The sequence below is a fragment of the Equus asinus genome, chromosome 3 (genome assembly GCF_041296235.1).
Source record: "Equus asinus isolate D_3611 breed Donkey chromosome 3, EquAss-T2T_v2, whole genome shotgun sequence".
In the NCBI taxonomy this organism is placed as follows: domain Eukaryota; kingdom Metazoa; phylum Chordata; class Mammalia; order Perissodactyla; family Equidae; genus Equus; species Equus asinus.
The window spans coordinates 76,062,028-76,084,281 of NC_091792.1; the positions used below are offsets into that span (position 1 = coordinate 76,062,028).

Below are 22,254 nucleotides of genomic sequence, written 5' to 3' on the forward strand. Positions count from 1 at the left end.
TGAGTATTCAACCACTCTTCCAAAAACTGGGTCATTTCTTTCCTATTACTCAGTACTTGTTGAAATTCCATCTTTACGCTGTGGAAGTCACATTCCGAAAAATCTTTGAGAATTTCCTGTGTGAAAAATAAGCATTGAATCTCCTGAATCTTAGGAAAGTTTTTATCTAAATATCAGACAAATATCATAAAAAGGGGAAAATAACCTTACTGAACTTTCACTTCTAATATTTTGAAGTAAACATAATTCTAATTTATCCTCATTATATTAGAAATATAATTCTAATTTAAATAATAAAATTTTGGCAGTATAGGCTATGTAACAGAGGCACATCTACAAATTCTGCCTTTTGGCATTTTTAAAACCTGTTCGAAACTATGAATCTGTGACAGTGTCTGAAGTGCTTCTGGATGCAGCTTTTCTGTGCATACAGCAGGCCTTGCATGCATACTGGGAACTGCAGGGGCCTCACACTGCTGGGTGAGAGCAGGACACTCCATGTGGGGTTGCTACAATACAAATGTCTGTGACTCCCAGTCACAGATCTAGGAAGTTTTAGAAGGCATTTGGAAACTTATTCTGGCCTTCCAAGAAATCCTACTTGCTGATATTAAGTCTACTTTTCTATATCTGTGTAGTTCTGAAAGGAGGCTAGTCTATGACTTGGCACTCTTTACATCTGGCCAGCTGTCATCCTGCAACCTATTTTTTTTCTCCCCAAAGCCCCAGTAGTACATAGTTGTATATCCTAGTTCTAGGTCCTTCTGGTTCTTCTCTGTGGGACACTGCCACAGCATGGCCTGACGAGCAGTGCCAGGTCCACGCCTAGGATCTGAATCAGTGAACCCCAGGCTGCCAAAGCAGAGCACAGGAACCCACTTGCTACGCCACCAGGCTGGCCCCTCTGCAAGCTGTTTTTAATTTCATAAATGAAAATGACTCTAAGCACATGAAGAGGTACCTTTCTATTTGATAAAAAGACTTAAAATCTAATTAAATCCATTTTAAATAAATCATACCTCAATATGTAGATCCATTTTCTGGCTCAACTGGAGGTCCCCTAATTCTCTGGATGGTACATCATCATCTTGTTGAAGATGCTGCATTTTACTTAGCAGTTCATTTTGCTTTTCCACTTCATCAATAAAAACCATTTCAAGTTTACTGATGGATTCATGTTGTTCTTCCTTTATCTTTGTAACATAGCTTAACACATACTTGCAGGAAAACATGAAACAAATTGGGAAATGAAACTTTTATCACGTTTAGAGGAAGTTCTAAACTCTCAAGACTAAGAGGTGGGGCGGCTTGTCTTGTTTGTCTCTATCCTCTGAGGAGTGAGGAAGAAGGGAAGAACCTCTCTCTATTCCCAAGTTTCTACTCTCAGCGTCTTCGGAGAGTGACTTCCAGACCTCTAGTTTCTTATTTCTGACTTCCTTCTGGAGCTACCTCAGGGATGTCCTACAGTTACCTCAGATTCAATATGTTTACAATGTAACATGATGCCTTTCCCTATAAACCCACCTTTTTCTATTGCCTCCTTTTGGTTAATTATATCACGCAGTTTTCCCAGTGAGATTCATTTCAACATCCTCTCCTGCCTATGTCAGCTGGGTGGCCAACGTGAGTGTGCCCTGCCTCAGGACTTACCTGTCAAGTGTGGCTTAAAGGGGACAAGAATTTGAATGCCCTGGTTCTATGGACCTCATGAATAAGTTCTGGATATCTGATTGTTAGGCTTTTGAAGACTATTAGAGCCTGAGGGGCAATCTACCTAGGTAGGGAAGATACCGCTTCCTACTTCCTCAACTTCCACCATTCCTTAACAATTTACAATCTGGCCTCTTTCCTAACCACTCAACTAAAACTGCTCTGACAAAGGTCACCAGTAAGCTCTATTGTCAACAATTGAGGGGATCTCTTCATTCATGTTCTGGCTGTCTGAAGCATCTGCCACTCTTGACCACTTCATCTTTGACACACTCTCCACCACTGACTTGACCAATGGCACTTTTGCTCAGTTCTCTCTTATCTCTCTGACTTTTCCAACCTCAAACTCATGTGTTGCTCTCTTTTCTGCTACTGCCTCTTGAGAACTGATCTTTTCCAGAGTTCTCTTTTATCTTCACTCTATTATGCTTCTGGGTGGCCTCATTCACACCTGTTGTACTATCTATCACCAAATGCTGATGGATCCCACATCTTTATCTGTGGTCCTGATTTTTCTCCTGACAAACCTCAGATTCACAACTAAAAGCCTACTTGGTTTCTCTTCCTGGATGTTCCATTATAGGTATTTCTATCTCAAAACATCTCAAATTAAACACCAGATCTCTCCTCCTGCCTCACCTGCCTTCTCCCTTTCGTTTTTTCTTTCTATCAGTTAATGGCACCACTATCCACAAACCCGGCTAAGCCCAAATCCTGTGGCTCAGTCTGAACTTCCCTCCCCTCCCTCCACTGTCAAGCACATGGACCTACTATTGTAAACTGCCAAATATTTCTTTAACTTCTTTCATCCTTTCCATCCCTATGAATCCTTCCCCCATAGTACTGTCACCCATCACATCTCATCAGGACAATTGTAACTGCCTCTTGTCTCTTCTTTCTGCCACCAGGCTTATCATCCCCTGCAGACTCATTTCTTCTTTGTCTGTAGTGAAGTCTCTACAATGGCAACCTGATCACATTACTGCCACCACTTAAAATAACTGTCCAGTGACCCCTCCTCATCTCTAAAATGAACTCTAAGCTTTACTGCTTGAGCCCAGCTTCCAGTCCAGTCTTGTCTTCAACTTGTTCTCCAGGACATTGTCCACTACTGCACTTCTCACCTGTTCAAATGTCTGCCTCACCCACTGGACTAGGAGAGATTTAGCGGTTGCTCATCTCTGTCTCCCCAGCACCCTGACACATTGTTAAGGCCAAAGGCAGAGCTCAGGTTTTGTTGAATGAGCAGGTCCTAGATGCACTGAGGATCCTGCACATGCTATTCTCAGACCCATGCCATCTTTAATTCAGTAGCAAATGTACTAATTGGCAAATACACCAACTCCCAAAGCAGGACTTAAATATACTGGTTTGTAACTGAAATTAATGGCAATATTTACAAAGATATTACTAAAACAGGTGGTACCTTGAGTTTCTTCATGACTCTGTGGAACTCCATGGAACATCTCTGGTTGACAGTGAGAAGTTTCTGAATCTGTCTGGTTTGTGGATGTGGAAGTGAGAGGTTTGCTTTTACTCTAATTGAAAGCTCTCTTTGGGTTTCAATTTCCCTCTCCAAGTCAAGGCAGAGTCCATTTAAGCACTCATAATGACTATCCATCTCTGTGTATCTCTTCAGAAGCTCCTAAAGGCAGTGAGAATTCATTCAATTTAATAATTCATTCTACTTTAACAATAAGTAGTCCTAGCTCTGGAATTGTAACAAAATTTATGCTTTAACACTTTCTATAGGGCAGAAATAAATTGAGACTTTTGTGTATAAAAAACAAAGAGAAAATGTTATTGTCGATTTTGGATTATAGAAATAATTATAATCATTGTGGAAATTTAAGAAGTTTAAACTGTAGGGGAGGAAGATATTTCCTCTACACGCTCTAGGTCCTTCTGGCTGGACAGCGAATTAAATTCACATGAGACAGAATAACAGGAGAAAATTAAACAAAGCTTTATAACATGTATACATGGGAGAGACCCAGGAAAACTGAGCAACTCACCAAAATGGCGGAAGCTCTCACCTTAAATATCATCTTCAGCTAAAGACAAAGGAGGATGTTGTGGGTAGGGGGAGTCAGTATGGGAGGTTACCAGACAAGTACAGTAAACAAGAGTAAGGTTATTATGCAGATTTAAGTCCTTGCCTTCCGCATTGATAAGAGTTTCTAGAGGTAAGGTCATCCCCCTTCTTCCTGGTACAGAGAGGGAGACATCTTTACAGATGGAGATTTCCCTTACAAATGGAAATGTCTCTTACAAAGGGTAACTTCTACTTTTCAGAGTTTCTCTCATGTCTGCAGTTTTTGAAAGTAACCAGCCCAAAATAATCTTCATGCCAAAGAGATATATCTTGGGGTGGCCAATTCTAATCCTCTATAAAACAGCTATAACAAAGAAAACCAGAAACAACCATTGTTATCATTTTGATACATTTTCTTTTAGTCTTCTAAACATCCATGATTTGAATGAACATTTACAAAGTTGGAAGAGAAATTTGCATGAATTCAATCTAGTATGTATTGTAGGTCAAGGCTGAATGCTAGCTTCTGTTGACAATAGGTGGTGTGAGTGAGCAGATAAAACTGATGAGGATCAAGGATGCCTCAGGGAGAAAAGCCCAAGGCTTCCTGGCCTACATACCAATCTATATCATCCTCACAGAAGCATGGGACATCCTGACCTCATTCAATCTGATTCTTACCCAAAGTTATAAGACCACCTGATAACCAGACTCCACCTGCACTGATACTTTTTTTACCTAATTTTTCCTTTGTCTTGTAAAGAAGCAACTCACATACTTATGCCTTATAAATTTAGCCCTACCCTCAACCCATGTTTGCAGCTCTTCACTGCCCATAGGTCCTGTCCCCATGCTACTCCATGCTACTTCCTGAATAAAAGAGCACTACTGCCAGACCTTGAGAGTCCAAGAAATGTTTCTTTCGACTCCTCAGCTCACTGAGCCAGCATCAAAACGAGTGACAACAAATCACATGACCTACGTTCTATTATCTGCCTAGAATCTGAGATTTCTCACCTTTTATCAGAGTTAGAGTTCAGGTTCTAGCCCTGTCACTTCCTGACTGGGGAAATCCTTGAGCCATTCTCCCAACTACAAAATGAAGACTACAATAATTTCCACAAAGTTTTCTAGGGAATTAAGTAAAATGTTAGATAATATCTAAATATAACCTATAAAATACATACAGACACTATAAATTAAAGGAAATAAAATTACATTTGTAGAAATGCTTCTATACCCAAGTTTTAAACTTAGACTTGGTTTCAAATCCTAATTTTACCAATTTACCAGCTGTGTGACCTTGGGCAATGACTAAACTTCCTCCTGGGCCTCAATTTCTTTGTTTATAAATGGAACAATAAACTCTGTCTCATGAGGTAAAGCACCCAGTCTAGTGCCTTGTGTATGGCAGACACCCATTAGGCCTAGGCCCAGCAGCTCAACTTTCTAGAGACCAGACAGGTGACAAGCTGGTCAGGGCACAGGTGGAAGAACACTTTACATTCAATCGGGTATTAACATATTTAGTTCAGGGTGCTAAACAATAGAGTAAGGGGCTTCTGACAATAATGAGCTCTCCTTTTAATAATTTAAGGAAAACCTAGATAGATGTTCATTAATCTGGGATGTTGGAGAGGGGATTCTTGCCTTTGGTCTTAGGAGGAATCACCTTATGGTTGGAGCAGCACTGTCTAGTCATTCATTTGTACTTTTAATAAATACATATTGAAGGCTGACTTCTGTCAGGACTGTGCTAAGTGATGCAGCCATAAACAACACACAGAAGTCTTTAGGGATCTTGTGTTCTAATAGGGGTGACAGTAAATCCTGTTGGCTTTACCCTCACTACATGTTCAGAATCCACACACTTCTCACTGCTTCCACTACTACCTCTCTGGGCCAAGCCATCACCATCTTCGCATGATTACTGAAATTAGTCTTTCAAATAGTCTTCCTGCTATCACTTAATTTTCAACACAACAATCAGAGCTATCCCTTTAAAATGTAAGTCAGACCATGTCTCTCTTGTGGTCAAAACTCTCCAGTGGATCCACATCTCGTTCAGAGTAAAACCCAAAGTCTTTTAAAAGCCCCACAGCCTGCTTCCTCCTGTTAACTCTGACCTCGTTTCTCATTAGCTTTCCCCCTTGTTGATGTTGCTGGAGCCCACTAGGCAGCTTCTGCTTCAGGAGCTCTGTCCTTGCTGTTCTCCCTGCCTGTTCTGCTCTCCACCAGATACCTGTATGTCTCAACCATTGACTCCTTTCAGGTATCTGCTGAAATACCACCTTTCCAGTGAAGCCTCAAAGTCATAAACCCTACTGTTTTTTTTCAAAGATTGGCACCTGAGCTAACATCTGTTGCCAATCTTTTTTCTTCTTCTCCCCAAAGCCTCCCCAGTACATAATTGTATATTCTAGTTGTGAGTGCCTCTGGTTGTGCTATGTGGGATGCTGCCTCAGCGTGGCCTGACAAGCGGTGCCATGTCTGTGCCCAGGATCTGAACTGGGGAAACCCTGGGCTGCCGAAGCGGGAGCAGAAACTTAACCACTTGGCCCCAGGGCCGGCCCCAAACCCCACTGTTTTGTTTGTGTATGTATGCATGTATGCACACACATATCTGTACTAGATTATGAAGTTTAGAAGAATACTGAGCATTATCTATTCATTCCATAGAGGTGCCTGTGACTCCTCAGGCCTTTGGAAGGGCCCCAATATTTATTTGTAATTTGAACAGGGGCACTTACTTTTATCCTAAAGCACTTTTCTCTCAGGCTTTCTGTAAGGTGCTGTTTTCCATCACATAGCAACATTTTTTCATATTTTAATACCTCGTTGATGTTCTGTTGGTCCTGCTTGGATGGAAAGAAATAAACAAGGCTTCAGCTATAACTCCATTCATATATAATGTCTAATCATTTACTTTTTCAATTACACATTGTACATTATTTCAATAATGGAATCAAATATTATACTTGTAACACAAAAAAATGTAAAAAATGGTCAGAAAATGAATAATAGTATCATGAAGTCTTTTAGTGAGTAACCTCAACTCATTGGGGAAAAAAGTGGGAGAACCACATATTTTTTGGAGACAGAATCTGTTCCTGTAACCTTCATAGCTGCAAATTAGGTTTTAGATTTATCTCTGGTTCCTACTCTTCCAGATCTCTGCATTAGAATAATTATTGCCAACTAAACATGCTAGCACGACTGTCTGTACTGTCCATGGTGCTCCAAGCTCCATTCATATATTCTTCCCAGCACCTTGGACCAGAAAATTCATACCCTGCCTACATTTTGTATTTCTGACTACAAGTACAAAACAAAACATTTTCTCCCATTTGTTTATCTTATTTACTGCAGTACCCAGAAGACTAATTGTTCAATGATTATTGGTTGAATGAATTAAATCTCTTTATAAATTTAGTTAGGGTCCACATAAATATGATTCCCAAGTGTCTGATGTTTCTATTGAGATTGCAAATGATACTGTTTTCCACTTTATTCTTTCTTCACTATTGAAATATGAGAATGAAAAAGATTTTTATAGATTTCATAAACTTTCTTATTGATCTGAAGTTTACATTACTTTTTAGAGGATTCAGTTCAATTTCTTTTTTTGTATTCATCTTGCCTTCTTCCCTTCTAATGTCACTAACAAGAGCCCACGTCTAACCCTATCAGGTAGAGATAGAGAGATGGGCTATTTAATCTTTTGTAAATCGAATCCTTCAACTATTTCTCCATTGAGAATAATGCTATTTCTTGGTTTAAAAACTCTTTTAAAATTTCATTAAAGAAAATAGTCTGCTTATTTAACAAATTTTTTCTTAAAAATAAAGAATTAAAATGGTATTTTCTGAAATAGATTTTAGCTTCTTTTAAAACTGTACTTGCCTGTTTGTGTGAAAAGTTATAGTAATAGTTTTCCCATTATCCTCCGTTTGTAGAAATTTCCCGGAAAAAAAAGTAAAAACATTGCTACCCTTTTCAAAAAAGCTTGTTTCTTATAAATAGTTACTAGATAGGGGTAGATTCTGAACTCGCTCTAGCTATCATTTCTCTTAAGGTTTCTCTGAATTGGTCTCTTTCCATTTTTGAGAGACTTTTATGCTCCTTAGCTCATCTCTCTCCTCAGCTACAATTCTTATTTCTTCAAGGCTTTCATAAAGTTTCTTAGTCAAGTGTAAGTTATCCATTTCCACATTTTGCATAGATAAATTTTGGGCCTCAAACTGCTTCTTCAATCCTTCCGTTTCATTCATTTTTTAATGAGTTTTACTGACATCTTCTTTCACTTTAAGAAGTTGAAGCTCTTTTTTCTGAAGTTCTCGGATCTTGAGATAATTATAAAACAAGTTAGAATGCAAACAGAACTCCTTCAAGGACGGAAAATAGTCTATTTGTTACATACAAGCACATATCTATGTCTATATATCTATTTCTATCTCCTTGCTGAGTCTACAAATAATTTTGGACACAACTACTCCCAAAAGAATAAAACAACAATACCTTTTCCTGTAATTCATCTTTTGCCTTATTTAAATCCTTTTGAATATTTGAAATCCGGGTTGTCTTTTCTGAAACTCTCTCTCTGAATTTATCAATAGTTTCCTGGTGTTCTTTCAAATGCATACGAGCAATTTTCAGTTCTTGTTGTGTTTCCAGATCCTTTATTATTAGAAGAAATTGAGAAATATGATAATATAAAGGCACATTATCTTTTCTTAATGATGAACTAGTTAAAGTAAAAAAATGCATTCTCACAGTTAAAAACCACCAACACACCACCCCCAAATCAGAACAGTATGGAAGGATAGAGAGTACAGACCCTGTCCCTCACCTCGCCCATCCTAGTCCTGCTCCTTGTTGAACTGGCTGCTTGCTCTTCTCCTTTCAGACCCCTTGGACACCCTTCTAGATCAACGTCACAGAAAAAGTGTCCCATTCTTATGCTTAGTGTTCCCTTATACAGACAAACCCCACTTAGCCAGTGCCTTATGGCGGACACTTGGATTGCTTTTAGCTTTTGTTTACCACAAACAATGCTGCAGTGAATGCTGTTGTATTTCTGCCCAAATGTGTGAATATATTGGTTGGATAAATTCCTAGGAATGGAATTGCTGTAACAAACGTATATGCTGATAAATTTTTAATAAGATATTGTCAAACTGTCTCCCTAAAAGGCTATAACATTTACTTTTTCACCAACAGTATCATTTATTTAAAAGAGAAGGAAGCTTCTTGTATTAAAAATATGTGTGCTGGACAGGAAGAAAGAGTATAACTCACTCTAGCTATGGTTTCTTGTAGGTTTGCCTTCAGTTGGTCTCTCTCCAGTTTGAGTGCCTCTTCCACTTTTCTTAGATTATCTCTTTCTTTCATTACAGATTTCATTTCTTCAAGATTTTCATGAAGTTTCTGAGCCAAGTTTAAGTTTTCCGTTTCTATTTTATCCAGAGTTAAACTTTGGGCCTTGAATTGTTTCTTCAATCGCTCTATCTCGGACATTTTTTTCTGTGTCTCACTGACATCTTCTTTTAACTTAAAAAGCTGATGTTCATTTGCCTTAAGTTCTTGGATCTTATCAAGATAATCATAAAATAACATGTCAGGATACAGATGGTTTTTAAGACAAGTATAAAGAATAGTTTCTAAATTGATTAAGACAATAGGCTTCTAATGTCACTCATTAATATTCTGCATAATTCCACACAGAATTTATTTTCTTTTGAGATTATATACGTAAGTGTATATATAATATACACACAAGTGTGTACATATGTACATATACACACAAGTGTACATATATATACATATATATACTTGTGCATATATACACATGTATATAGATGCACTCATGTACATATACACATAAGTGCACTAATCTTAAGTGTATAGTTCAATTATTCTTGACATATGTTTACATCTATGTAATAACAACCCAGATTAAAATATAGAACATTTCTAGCACCCCAAAAAGTTCCTGTGTGCCCCCTTACTACAGCCAACCACTATCATGACCTTGGTCATCTTAGGTGACTTTGCCTATTTTTGAACTTATAAACCACAAGGTGTAAATCCATTCTCCCAGTGAAAGGCATCTGAGTTGTTTTCAGTTTTTCACTATTATGATTAGAGCTGCTATGAACATTCTTGTACATATCTTTATGTGGAAGTATGCGTTCTTTTCTCTCAGGTACATACCTATAATCGCTGGGCCACAGGCATGTACATGTTCAGTGTCAGTAAACACTGCCAACGTGTCTTCCAATGTGGCTAAACTATTTCATATCCCCAGAGGATTATAGGCACAAATAAGTCAGACAGCCAATCAAATAACCCTCCCCTCCCCCATACCTTTTCTTGTAATTTAGTGTTTGAATTTTCTAAATCCATCTGCATATTTGATATTTCATCTGTCTTCTCAGAAACAATCCCTCTGAGTTTATCAATAATTTCCTGGTGCTCCTTCAGATGCATGTGAGCAATTCTTAGTTCCTCTTGTTTTTCCAGATTCTTCATCATTAGAGAAATTTTGAGAACAGTGACATATCTTAATGTTAAAATGTTAGTATTTTTTTAATGAAAATAACATATTTTCTTAGTAAAAATAATAAAACTATTACTTCTTACTCTGTATTTTTGTTGTTAGAAAGTGATAAGCTTTTCCTCCCTGTCCCCACCTCCCACAGCCTGCTTCCACTTTCCAGAGGCAAACATGTTATATGTGCACTATTCTACAGCTTGCTTTTCCTCCTAAGAGTCATTCTGGGCTTTCCATATTAGGACGGTCAAATCTATTCCATTTTTTTATTAGGTGTTGCATAGTATTCTGACATATTGCTCTTGTTTACCCAGTTTCCTTCTGATGGACATTCAGATTGTATCCCATTTTTTATTACAAATTGCTACAATGAACAACACTGTGGTGTATATATGTGTATGTATATATATATATTTCTTTATCTTAACAATTGATTAAGTATACATGTAGGATAAAGTCTATGAAGAAAATATTGCTTACAGAATTTACAATTTTCAAGAACAATACCAAGTTACGTGCCTAAAAGTTTCTATCAGTTCACTCACACCAGCAGCACCATCATGTGAAAGCAGGGCTCACTGCTGTCAGCAAAGCCCACGCTTCCTCACGAGGGAGGGAAGGAGTATCGCTTACTGTAGCTTCCGTCTCTCGCAGGCTTTCCCTGAGCTGCTCTCGCTCCGTTCTGAGGGTTTCCTCCACTCTTCTGAGGCCATCTCTTTCCTTAGCAACAAGTTTTATTTCTTCAAGGTTCTCAAGATGTTTCTGAGTCAATTTGAACTTCTCTGTTTCTATAGTTTCCAGAGTTGAATTCTGGGCCTCTAATTGCTTCTTCAATTGCTCTGTTTGATGCATATTTTCCTTGAGATCATTTTTTGCCTTAAGAAGTTGATGTTCTTTCTCCTGAAGTTCTTGGATCTTGAGATAAGCATACAATAAATTATGATATAGATAGATTTGATAAAAAGCTAAATAATAGTTTCTAAATTAATAGGCAAATCTTTACTTGTCTCCAATTTTAGGCTAACTCATATCTTGTTTCTTTACACAAAAGACCTGATTCAAACTCTCAGCTACTCAGATAACAACTTTAAAAAAATACCTGTGCTTTTAAGGCAGTATTTGTGTTTTCTAAATGTATTTGCATATTTAATATTTCATCTGTCTTCTCTGAAACAACTTCTCTGAGTTTATCAATAGTTTCTTGGTGTTCTTTCAGATGCATGTGAGCAATTTTGAGTTCTTCTTTTGTTTCCAGACCCTTTATTAGCATGTGAAGTTTAAAGAATATTTTAACAACATCATCTCAACACTGCCCCCCTTCCCAATTGGCTCAGTTTTAAGGAAACACAACAGATGAAGAAAAGGGTCTAACTGACCTTAACTTCAATTCTTCTTATGTATTCTTTAAGTTTCTCTCTCTCTACTTCAGAGGACTCTTGTAATTTCTGTAGATCATTTCTTTCTTTGGTTATGGATTTTATGTCCTCATAATTTTCACGGAGTTTCTGAGCCAACTCTAGCCTCTCCATTTTCATACGTTCCAACGTTAATTCTCGGTTCCTTAATTCATTCTTTATATTCTCCACGTCATTCATCTTTTCCTGCATCTTACTCATCTCTTCTTGTACACTAAGAAGTTGTTGCTGTTTTTCTTGGAGTTGTTGGCTCTTAAGAAATAAAGTTTTTATTATTACCATTTTGCCATATTATCTTAAAATTCTTATGTAAAATGTACTTTGCCAAACTGAGAGAATCATTATCACAGCCCTGCACACTACCCTAGTGGAAACAGACAAGCAGCACTGAAAGTAAAGCAGCTTCTAGGCATAGTGTCTGTACTGGGCTGAAGAGGGTCCCACCCAAAATTCAAGTCTACCCAGAACCTCAATGTGATCCGATTTGGAAAGAGGGTTTTTGCAGATGTAATTAGTTAAGGATTGAGAAGATACCCTACTGGACTAGGGTTGGGCCCTAAATCCAATGAGAATGTCCTCATAAGAGACGGGAAAGGACGCACAGAGACACAGAGAAGATCCTGTGAAGATGGAGACAGAGATTGAAGTGATGCAGCTACAGAACAAGGACTATCGAGGACAGCGGGAGCCACGGATAGCACAAGGCAAGGAAGGACTCTTCTCTAGAGCCTTCAGAAGAAGCATGGTCCTCCGACACCATGATTTTGGAATTCGAGAATCTAGAAATGTGACAGAATAAATTTCCATTGTTTTTATGCCAGCAAGTTTATGATAATTTGACACAGAAGTCCTAAGAAACTAACATAGTGTCACTTGGTTAATCAAGGAGGCAAAGTAAAAATGCGAAAAATTTAAAAAGAAAAGAGACTGACTAAATATATAGATGTACCTGGCAAATAAACTGTAATTCCTCATCTCTTAAAACCTTTTTGGATAATTTATTTTTAGTTCCAATAAGGTCTTTAGGGGATGGCCCACACAAACACTGAGGCATTAACTTTTACATAAGCCTATTGATATCACCTCTTTGGGAGGAGTATGAAATAGACAGGAGGTTTTAGTAAATTCAATTAGGTTATAGTGAAAGGGATGAGAATTAAGAGAACATATATTAGGAAAAAAACATTCCACAGAAGCACAATGGAAACACTACGCTATTTATAATGCATGTAGCACTGTTCTTAGGATAAACAGAAAGATATCAGTGGGTCCATTTTAGAATTACTAGAGCAGTACAATTGTTCTAACAGTCTTAGCTCTTACACAATTATATTACAACAGCACCTTACTTCTAAAAAAGAAATAATTCAGGAACTTGCAAACATCTAAGAGATGGTAATAGTGACAAATCTTAGAGTTTAGAGAATGACTAATATAGCTCTATATAAGGGCAGGAGCTTTGTTTTACTGACTAATGTATATCAAGTGCCCAGAACAGTGCCTGGCCCACGGTAATGCTCAATAAATATTTGATGAATGAATGAATACATCATGAGTAGTTTAGATGAACCAAGGCCCCCTCTCATTGAAAGACTCTAGGATAATATAATACACACAAAAGAGGTTAGCTAAGATCCTAGTGTGAGTTCAAACTGTCCAAAATATTAGCATTGAGAGCTGTTCATTTGGGAGGTACATTCTATTTCTGGAATTTAGGTCTATTAGAACCAAAATTTATCACCAAAAAAAAAAAAGTTTAGTCAGGAAATATGGCCAGGAAGATAACTTTAAAAATTCACCTTTTCCTTTAGCTTTTCTTCAACTTCTGCCAGTTTCTCACAGGTCCTAGAAAGTTCTTTCTCTTTCTTTATGGTACAGTTCTTTTCTTGTGCAACTATCTCTTGTTGCTTTTTAAGTTCACCTCTAAGAATTCTTAATTCTTCCTGGTTTTCAATGGTCTAGAATTTTTAAAAAGTTGAGATTAAATGACACTAGCTTACATTTAGGAAATCAGGTAAAAATCAGCATTTACCTCAGCCTGAAAATGGAGAAATCATGGCAAACTATATTGGAAAAGACTAACTTAAAAAGAAAGTGAGTCTATTTTGATCATGTAAATGCCAAGAATCTGCTTTCTTATGCTGTTTCTTTATTGCTCAACTTACATTCCTACCACGAGAATTAGAACTGGATTTAGTATTCCATCATAAGAGGTTTGCTTGTTTTCTACCCTGAAGCCAAAAGAGACTGTTTCTAAGCTTTCATCGATAGACGATGAGACTGCAGGTTATAGGCTTTTCATATGCTGGGATGGCTTTGATTTTGAGCAAGCTCAAAACAGCAGCCGTCCTTTGCTAGCATGAATTGGACTAATCTTAGTTATTATGCTTAAAGAGTGACATTCTCAAGTATCAAGACCAAAAAACATTACAAGACAGATACCGAGAAGAAAATACAACTTTTGTCTGTACTCTTATTTACATTCAGCTCTTTGACCAAACAGACAATCCTAAGAAACATGGAAAATTACACAAAAGGTCAGGGTCTACTGTGATCCATAGCAAACTTCTGAAAATATTAATTTCAATCTATTACACATTAGATTGCCCCCACATATAGAAACAAAAACTAAAGTAGGTTTGAAAATATTGGCAAACATTAACAATTAAACATGAAATTTAAGAAAAATTACAACAGCATAAATAAAATAGAAACACTTAGGAACCAATTAACAAAATATGTCCAAGATCTGTACATTGAAATCTATACAACACATCACTGAGAGAACAGTTTATAGAAAGATACACAATAAGCACATAAAAAGATGCTCAACATCTTTAGTCATTAGGGAAAGGCAAATCAAAACAAGGTTACACCCAATAGAAATGGCTAAAATTAAAAACACCAATAATATGAAGTGTTGGTGGGGATGTGGAGCCATCAGAATTCTCTTAATGTGCTGATGAGAATGTAAAACGGTGCAACTATACTTTGGAAATCAGCCTAGTAAATTCTTACCAAGCTAAACATACATCTCCCTATGACCCAGCTATTTCACTTAGATCCATACTCTAGAGAAATAAAAAATATATGTTCATAAAAACATTTGTATGAGAATGTTTATAGCAGCTTTATTCAAAATACCCAAATAGTAGAGATAACTCAAATTTCCATCAATACAGGAGAAAGGCTAAACAAATTGTGGCCTATTCATACACTGGAAGACTACCAAGCAGTAAAAAGGAGTGTAGAAAGAAGTGAGACAAAAGAGCACATGCAGTGTGATTCTATTTGTGTGAAGTTCTAGAAGAGACAGTGAGCTGAGGTGGAAAACATCAGGACAGTGACTATGTGGGGCAGAGGATGAGATCAGGATTGCCTGGGTGGAGGTGGGAGGGAACTTGCTGGGGTGGAGAGAACACAAGTAGAGACATTTGTCAAAAGTCATCACACTGGACACTCACATCAGATACATTTATTGCATGTAAATTATACCTCAATAAAGTTGTAAAAATCTAAAACATACAAAGACAAAAACACATTGCTGAATCTCACCATTCCAATACTGTCCCTCAGGTCAGTCTTCAGTTGCTCCTTTTCTGCAGTAACCCTCTCTAACATTTGTCGCAGTGCTGTTTTCTCCTGTATTAAAGAAAATATCTTTCTCTGTTGTTCAGTTAGCTCATTATCAACATCTGCAATCAGCACTTGGGTTTTTTTGGCTTCCAAACTCTGCTTTTTATCTATGCCAACCATCTAAAATATTAATACATTAGAGAAGAATTTCTTAGTAACAGTTTTAATAATAAAAATAGCCAAACTTCTATTACTTATTATGTACCAGGCACTATTTTCACACAGTGACACATTTAATCTTCCCCATAACCTTACAAGGTAGGCACTATTACTATCTCCGTTTGACAGGCAAGGAAACTGAATCCCAGAGAGGGTAGGTCACTTGCCCAAGGTCACTCAGAGAAGTTATCAGACTTTGAATCCAAGTGGTCTGGTTCCAGAGCTCGTGCTCTTGTGCCTGTTCACTGGTAAGAGCTATGTGGACAGCTATAGATAATTCACAACTATCTTCATGTACGATGGGTTAACCTGGCTTTATGAAGGAGTAAGCCAGCTTAAACTCTCCCTCTTTATTTCTTTCCTTCAAAAGCTGGAAACCATAACTTATGCCCTACTACTAACAAATCTTTATTTTCAGAGTTTTATTATAGATAAGAGGGCAAAAGAGTTTTGTTAGAAACATATTTCATATTATAGTAGCATAATTCACCTTTTCATATTTTTCATATACTGCTTAAGAAAAGCATGTTATATAAATCCATTTATCCATAAATAAGTCTTAACCAAAGTTAACCTGATACATGGACTCCTTGGTAAAAGGAGACAAAGATTGATGTTACCAGTATGAAATTAGGGTATCACCATATAATCCTATACTAGCCCAGTAAAAACACTCAGCTGAATATTGGTCACAGATGTTTAAAAAGTTTTTATAATAATCTATATTTAATTAGAAAAAAAAGAAAAAGAAAAAAAATCATCCAATGACACCAACTTCACACAACCACTATTAGAATTTGGGAATATTTCCTTCCAGAGTTTCTTCTATTAAAAGAATTTTTTTAACATTGCAATTATGACTACTTTACATATAAGATCCTTTTTAGTTTTTCTTTCCCACTTAGATTAGATGATATGCATTTTCCCATGCTGTTACATAATCTCCAAATTATAATTTTTAGTAGTTTCTCAATTCTCTAGAGTGGATACAGACAAACCATATTTCATTTGGTTAGCCCCTTCTTTTTGGCAATCTGCATGAGCTTCTACAAGGATGAGCAGAGAGCTAACTACAACTACAGGAGAAATTAAGGCAGGAACACAGAGTCTTTGGGATTAGTCAGTCAGCTACTATAATTCAGAATCTTGCATCTTTACTCCTAAATATGGAAATGTACACAAAACAAAGCAGATTGAGACAAAGTGCAAAACTGAACTCAGCCTAGAAAGTATTCCAGCTACCATGGTTATGAGCAAATCTAATAGGTCTAATTATTAAATAAGGAAAAAAATTGTGTCCTTTATATGAGAATAAGCCTACTAATCACAAAGTTTAAAATTTCTGTTGAGACACACTAGAGAAACTCATTTCCAGAGAGAGACACATCAAGCAGGATTGAAAACGGGCACTCCTAGAGGCTTCATGATAGACCTACTAGGCTATCATAGGCTGCCCTCTGGTGCTCTGATAAACAGGTTTATCTGGAAATCCCTAGACCCACTGCATTATCCTCATGGGTGATTCCAGCATGAACACGATTTCACAAGACCAAGCTCACCTCAGCATTGCATCCCAGATTTCAGAAACCCTGATGAACAGAATGGCCCAGGAGAATTTCCAGTTAGACCCTTTTATCAACACAGATGATTCCAGCATGAACTTAATACCACAGACTGGCTGGTCCAGTGAGTGTAACTCTCCTTTTCCCTCACTCCGCCTCTACTGCTCCTTCTCATGGGGCCCTGTGACTGCATTTTGCATTTGTTTAAAAGCGGCTACTGACTGTGCATTTATTTTCAAAAAACTATTGAAAAACCTTTCCCCTTATAAAAGTGGAAGTTATAAATTTTAAATCAAGGTCAAGTGCCTTTGGCCCATAGTTGACCCAAAATATAGATAAACTGAGAATACAAGATATAGAGCAAGTGAAAATGCTTTCTAGGAAAGAATGACTGAAGCATAGGGAGAGAGGAAGAGAAAGCTCCTTTTCCAAGGCAGGAATATTGTACCCCAGAGTAAATGGGAAAAAAGAAGCTCATTATATAGAGTAATAGTATATAAAGGTATATAGAGGTTTCTTTACATAAGTTGGATCTTACTGAATTGTTCTTTAGTATGTATCTGTTTTTATTTAATAATGTATCCTGGAAATTTTCCAATTGTAGATGATGTCTACTTTAAAGAAATTCCATGACTATACAAAACTCTATTACATTTCTATACATTAACAATAAACAATTAAAAAAGGAAATAGAGAAAACAATCCATTTACAAAAGCATCAAAAAGAATAAAATATTAAGGAATAAACTTAACCAAGATGGCAAAGGCTTGTACAATGAAAACTACAAAATGTATCTGAAATACATTAAAGACACAAATAAATGGAAAGACGTCTCATGTTCACAGATTGGAAGACTTAATATTGTTAAGAAGTCAATGCTACCCAAAGCGATCTACAAATTTAATGCAATCCCTATAAAATCCTAATAGTGTTTTGCAGAAATAGAAAAATCCACCCTGAAATTCATATGGAATCTCAAGGGACTCCAAACAGGCAAAACAATCTTGAAAAAAGAACAGAGCTGAGGGTCTCACACACCCTGATTTCAAAACTTACTACAAAGTTATAGTAATCAAAACAGCTCAGTACTGGCATAAAGACAGATATATAGACCAATGAAATAGAAAACAGAGCCCAGAAATAAACCTTTGCATATGGTCAAATGATCTTTAACAAGGATGTCAAGACCATTCAATCATAAAGGATGGTATCTTCAACAAATGGTGTTGGGAAAACTGGATATCTCATGCAGAAGAAAGAAGTTGGGCCCTTACTTTACATCATATAAAAAAGTTAACTCAAAGTAGATCAAAGACCTAACCATAAGAACTAAAACTGTAAGATGCTTAGAAGAAAACATGGGAGAAAAACTTCATAAAGTGGATCTTGCCAATGATTTCTTGGATATGACACCAAAAGCACAGACAACAAAAGCAAAAAGAGATAAACTGGACTACATAAAAACTACAAATTTCTGTGCACCAAAGGACACAATCAACAGAGTGAAAAGGCAACCTAGGAATGGGAGAAAATATATGCAAGTCACACAATTGATAAAGGGTTAATATCCAGACTATATAAAGAATGTCTAAAATTCAACAACAAAAACCAAACAATCCAATTTAAAAATGAGTAAAGACTTGAACAGACATTTCTGTAAAGATATACAAATAGCCTACAAGCACATGAAAAGATGCTCAACATTACTAGTCATTAGGGAAATGCAAATAAAAACCACAATGAGATATCATCTCACACTTATTAGGATAGCTACTGTGAAAAAAGGAGAAAATAATACGTGTTGGTGAGAACTTGGAGAAATTGGAACCCTTATGCACTGCTGGTGGGAATGTAAAATGGTACAGCCATGATGGAAAACAGTATGACAGTTCCTCAAAAGATAAAAAACATGATCCAGTAAATCTGACATCCAAAAGAATTGAAAGCAGGGTCTCAGAGAGATATTTGTACACCATGTTCATAGCAGCATTATTCCCAACAGCAAAAAGGTGAAAGCAATCTTCAGTGCCCATTAATGGGTGAATGGTTAAACAAAATGTAGTATATACATACAATGGAATATTATTCAGCCCTAAAAAGGAAGGAATTTCTGATGTATGCTGCAACATAGAGGAACCTTGAGGACACTATGCTAAATGAAATAAGCCAGTCAAAAAAAGACAACATACTGCATGATTCCGCTTATGTGAGGTACCTAGAGTAGCCAAATTAAGAGAGATAGAAAGTGGAAAAGTGGTTGCTAGGGGCTAGAGGAGGGAGGGAATGAGGAATTGTTTAGTGGGTATAGAGTTTCAGCTTCACAAGATAAAAAGAATTCTGGAGATTGGTGGCACAACAACGTGAACGTACCTAACACTACTGAACTGTTTGCTTAAAAATGATAAAGATGGTAAATTTTATGCTATGTATATTTTACCACAATTAAAGATACAAAACAAACAAAAATAAATTTATACATATATATATATATATATATATATATATATATGAATGACTACTACTCCAAGCTATGGATGTATGAAAGATTATTTCACCATTCTCCTATTGGTGAACGTTTTAAATTCCCAGTAGTAATTATTCTGGATTAAATAGTATTAAGTATAATAACAAAGAAAAATAGTATAAAAAATTCTGACATATAAAAGGCATTTTTGAAAAGTAGAAATGCATTGTAAATAAATCAGTTATATAAAATTACAGGCAATCCCGTTATGGACTGAATTATGTCCTCCCAAAATCCACATGTTGAAGCTCTAAGCCCCAAAATGACTGTATTTGGAGAGAGGGCCTTTAAGGAGAGTAATTAGGGTTAAATGAGATCATATGGCTGGGGCCCTAACCCCATAGAACTGGTGTCCACTCCAGAAGCAGAAGAGAACCAGAGCTCTCTCGGCTCACACACAGAAGGGCCATGTGAGGAGAGGTGCCATCTGCATGATAGGAAGAGGGCTCACAAGAAACTGAATTTTCTAGCTCCTTAACCTTGGACCTCTAGCTTCTACAACTGGGAAAAAGTAAATTTCTGTTGTTTAAGCTACTTAGTCTATGATATTTTGTGATGGCAGACTAATATACCTCCCTTTTAAAAAATCATCATTAGCATCCTAGCCTTTCTTGTATATAATTAAATAACAAAGCAGCTCTTCTCCCCAGGTTTCAGGACAAAACGAACCATGCTGCCTAGAATAAGCTGAGATTTAAGCACAGCACAGCTCTAGAAACAGACATGAACACGACACACACATCGATAGTGAACTCTCAACTAGTACACAAAATCTGATATAAAACAAATATTTTACCCATAAGTAATAATAAGCACTCAATCTTTCTTACATTCTTAGAATTCAGAGGGGCTTTTAAAGATGTTTAAAATACACCAGGCCTCGGAAAATATCAGCTCAAAGTTTGAACTAACATTTTTGCCTTTTCCTTTTCCAACTGATTGTAAGCAGTTATATCTGAAGTTATTTCAAAGACACTAGGGCTAATCTTGTAAACTGTTGTTAGTTATTCACTGTGAATAATCAATAAGATTGAGGTCACCATTATGTACTTAAGTGTCTGAAGTTAAGGAGAAAACTCACATATAGTATATGAAAACTTGAACAGAAATACCCTTTACCTTTTCCTGAAATTCATCCGAATTTTCTCCTATGTTTTCCTCTATACGCAAATTCCTGGAAGTTTCCTCAGAAATTTTCATTTTCAGTGTGTTAACTGTTTCTTGGTGTTGTTTTAAAGACTCAAGAGCATTTCGTAATTGTTCTTGGGTATCTATGTTCTTTGTCAGAGAAAGGGAACACAATTTCAATTAGAATAATGTGAAACAATGAAAATAACTTTATAGTTACTGCTTGATCATAAATAATAACTGATGGCTCCTGAACGTCTTGAAGAGGCTCTGAGTTTTCAGTTTACTCTGTCAAAGCCTCACCATGGTCACGGTGTCCTGAATGTCACTTCTGAGCTGGTCCCTCTCAATCTGCAGGCTCTCTTGGAGCTGTTTCAGGCCATCTTTTTCTTGGGTTAAGGTTCTTACTTCTGCTAAGGTTTGTTGAAGTTTCTCAGTAATCAGTGCTTTCTCCCTTTCGACAGTTTGCAGCCTAGAATCTCTACTTTCTAATTGTTGCTTCAGCTCTTTCACTTCATTTAACCTTTCTTGACTCTCAGCTGTTTTCTGCTGAAGTTCCTGGGTTTTGTAAGAAAGCTTTAAAATAAGAAAAAGTTACTGTGAGAAGCAGAGCATTCTGTGGCATCTATATAGAAGCCAAACCCCAGAAAACTAAAGACCATTTCCATAGAGGGTGTGTTGTACCAACCTCCATGTTCAAAGCATCCAAGCTTAAACCAAGTGTTTGAGCTTCTTTAGAGAGATTTCCTATGTTCTGACTCATTCTTGCATTCTCCTCAAGGACCATCTTATACTTTTGCTCAGTTTCAACATGTTGATTTTTAAAATCTTGGAATTCTTGATCAGTTCTTTTATAATTCAACTGGCTAGCTGCTAGGTCACTTTTAGTTTTCCCAACTTCTTCAAGTAAATCTTGAATTCTACTCTCTTTATGAACTACTTCAGAAAACAATTTGTCTTTTTCTGATGTTATTTTACAGAGCTCTTCAGATTTGTCATTTATCTACGGAAAAGAAATAAAATTTAGCTATGTTAGCAATATAAGATCCACTACAGCAGTTATCAGGAAAAGAAAAGCTTTATCTGCAAAAAAGAAAAAAGACATTGAAATTAAGCACAGATTTGACTGAGGAAAGGTAATATTTTTATTGTCACATCTTTATAACAATATATTATCCTGCTTAACTTTACCATCAAAGTTTTGTTTGGGTTCTAGTAAGGATTGAGTGGAGAAGAAACACTTAATTAGGATGTCTTTATTTCCTTATCTATCATTCTAAAGTGTTTTCTAACTTTATGGTGTTTCAGGCATCTTATGGTTTTTCTTAGAATTTGACTTATTATTTTCTTTCTAAAGGCTTTGAATGCAGCTCAGATTTCCAAAAACTTAATCCATGAATAATTTAAATTTTAAATAACTTAAATTTAAACTATTATTTAAGTAATTAATTTAAACCAACAATATCCAGCTTATAAATAGTTTAATCATTGTGAAAGATAAAGGAGAAGGAAGTGGGAAAAAGAGAGGAGA

General features: G+C 36.5%; 1 long non-coding RNA gene across 1 annotated transcript; it reads right to left on the reverse strand.

Moving 5' to 3' along the window:
- Positions 1 to 1,024: 1,024 nt before the first annotated feature.
- LOC139044925 (uncharacterized) lies at positions 1,025 to 6,579 on the reverse strand. The gene is made up of 3 exons (XR_011502418.1): positions 6,496 to 6,579; positions 3,137 to 3,355; positions 1,025 to 1,217 (listed from the first exon to the last, which is right to left on the reverse strand). It is a non-coding gene; the product is annotated as an uncharacterized lncRNA (long non-coding RNA).
- Between the last annotated feature and the right edge of the window lie 15,675 nt (positions 6,580 to 22,254).